This window comes from Palaemon carinicauda, chromosome 31 (assembly GCF_036898095.1).
Source record: "Palaemon carinicauda isolate YSFRI2023 chromosome 31, ASM3689809v2, whole genome shotgun sequence".
Taxonomy (NCBI): Eukaryota; Metazoa; Arthropoda; class Malacostraca; order Decapoda; family Palaemonidae; genus Palaemon; species Palaemon carinicauda.
This window is the reverse complement of record NC_090755.1, coordinates 65962844-65965177: the sequence shown is the minus strand read 5'-3', so window position 1 is coordinate 65965177 and position 2334 is coordinate 65962844. Positions and strand designations below refer to the sequence as shown.

General features: G+C 34.3%; 1 protein-coding gene across 1 annotated transcript in view; it reads right to left on the bottom strand.

Moving 5' to 3' along the window:
- LOC137624491 (GTP-binding protein Di-Ras2) overlaps positions 1-2334 on the bottom strand; it is a 611765-nt gene that overhangs the window by 289468 nt on the left and 319963 nt on the right. The window lies entirely within an intron of this gene.

Below are 2334 nucleotides of genomic sequence, written 5' to 3'. Positions count from 1 at the left end.
GTACGTCTTAAGCCACCCATGTAATCACTTAGGGCCGGATACGGCATGAGTTACGAGTTTAGTCTGTGAAATGTCTGATACTATGGTGACTGTTATTGTAATTTTATATGTCAAACGGATACTCAAAGGGAGGTTTTTTTTTTTTTTTTTTTTTTTTTTTTTTTTTTCTTTTTTTGTCTGGTGTCTTCTGGTACTGATTGACTCAGTGCCGTTATAAGAAGATACTATGGTGACTGTTATTGTAATTTTATATGTCAAACGGATACTCAAAGGGAGTTTTTTTTTTTTTTTTTTTTTTTTTTTTTTGGTACGGACTGGCTCAGTGCCGTTGTAAGAAATAGGCCTACATCATTAACTTCTAAAGTAATTTATGAAAATGTAAGAAAATAGTTTGGAGGGAATCGATATGTAATCTGATAAATTCCTGAGAATATCAGCACAGCCACTTATAGACGTAGGTACACTGAAGCTTCGTATAGTTTTAATTATTATTATTATTATTATTATTATTATTATTATTATTATTATTATTATTATTATTATTATTAGCCAAGCTACAACCCTAGTTGGAAAAAACAAGATGCTATAAGCCCAAGGGCTCCAATAGGTGAAAATAGCCCAGTGAGGAAAGGAAATAAATAAATGATGAGAACAAGTTAACAATAAATCATTCTAAAACAGTAACAATGTCAAAACAGATATGTCCTATATAAACTATTAACAACGTCAAAAACACATATGTCATATATAAACTATAAAAAGACTCATGTCAGCCTGGTCAACATAAAAACATTAGCTCCAACTTTGAACTTTTGAAGTTCTACTGATTCAACTATCCAATTAAGAAGATCATTCCACAACTTGGTAACACCTGGAATAAAACTTCTTGAATACTGTGTAGTAGTATTGAGCCTCATGATGGAGAAGGCCTAGCTATTAAAATTAACTGCCTGCCTAGTATTACGAACAGGATAGAATTATCCAGGGAGATCTGAATGTAAAGGATGATCAGAGTTATGAAAAATCTTATGCAACATGCATAATGAACTAATTGAACGACGGTGCCAAATATTAATATCTTGATGAGGAATAAGAAATTTATTAGACCGTAAGTTTCTGTCCAACAAATTAAGATGAGAATCAGCAGCTAAACACCAGACAGGAGAACAATACTCAAAACAAGGTAGAATGAAAGAATTAAAACACTTCTTCAGAATAGATTGATCACCTTTCAAGACTTTTTCAATAAGCCAATTTTTTGTGCAATTGAAGAAGACAGATCTTATATGTTTCTCAAAAGTAAATTTGCTGTCGAGAATCACACCTAAAATTTTAAAAGTCATACAAATTTAAAGAAACATTATCAATACTGAGATCCGGATGTTGAGGAGCCACTGTCCTTGACCTACTTACAATCATACTTTGAGTTTTGTTAGGATTCAACTTCATACCCCATAATTTGCACCATGCACTAATTATAGCTAAATCTCTATTAAGGGATTCACCAAACCCAGATCTACATCCAGGGGATGGAATTGATGCAAAGAGAGTAGCATCATCTGCATATGCAACAAGCTTGTTTTCTAGGCCAAACCACATGTTATGTGTATATAGTATGAAAAGTAATGGGCCAAGAACACAACCCTGTGGAACACCGGATATCACATTCCTATACTCACTATGGTGCCCATCAACAACAACTCTTTGAGATCTATTACTTAAAAAAACAATAATAATGCTAAGAAACGACCCACCCACTCCCAACTGCTTGAGTTTGAAAATAAGGGCCTCATGATTAACACGGTCAAAGGCACCACTAAAATCAAGGCCAATCATACGAACTAACTGACCACAATTAAGGGGTTTCTGTACATCATTGGAGATTGTAAGGAGGGCATCACATGCTCCAAGCCCTTTACGAAAACCAAATTGCAAACTAGGGAATAGAAGATTACCTTCAGCAAACCTATTAAGACGTTTTGCTAGAAGACGTTCAAAAACTTTAGATAATATGGGAGTTATGGAAATTGGGCGGTAATCAGTGGAACTTGAGCTACCACAAACACATTTACATAGAGGAGTAACATTACCAATCCTCCAACAAGTGCTAAAAGCTCCTCTTCTTGCTAACTTGCGCAAAATAACAGATAACTTTGGAGCTAAGAAATCTGCTGCCTTTATAAAAAAACAAAGGAAAAATACCATTTGGGTCTACACCTCCATAAGCATCAAGGTCCATCGTCAGAGTTTTAATTTCACTAGATTGAAAAGCTAAACTAGTTAGTTTAGCCTCAGGAAAACATGAATGAGGAAGTTCAAGTTTTTCATTACTCT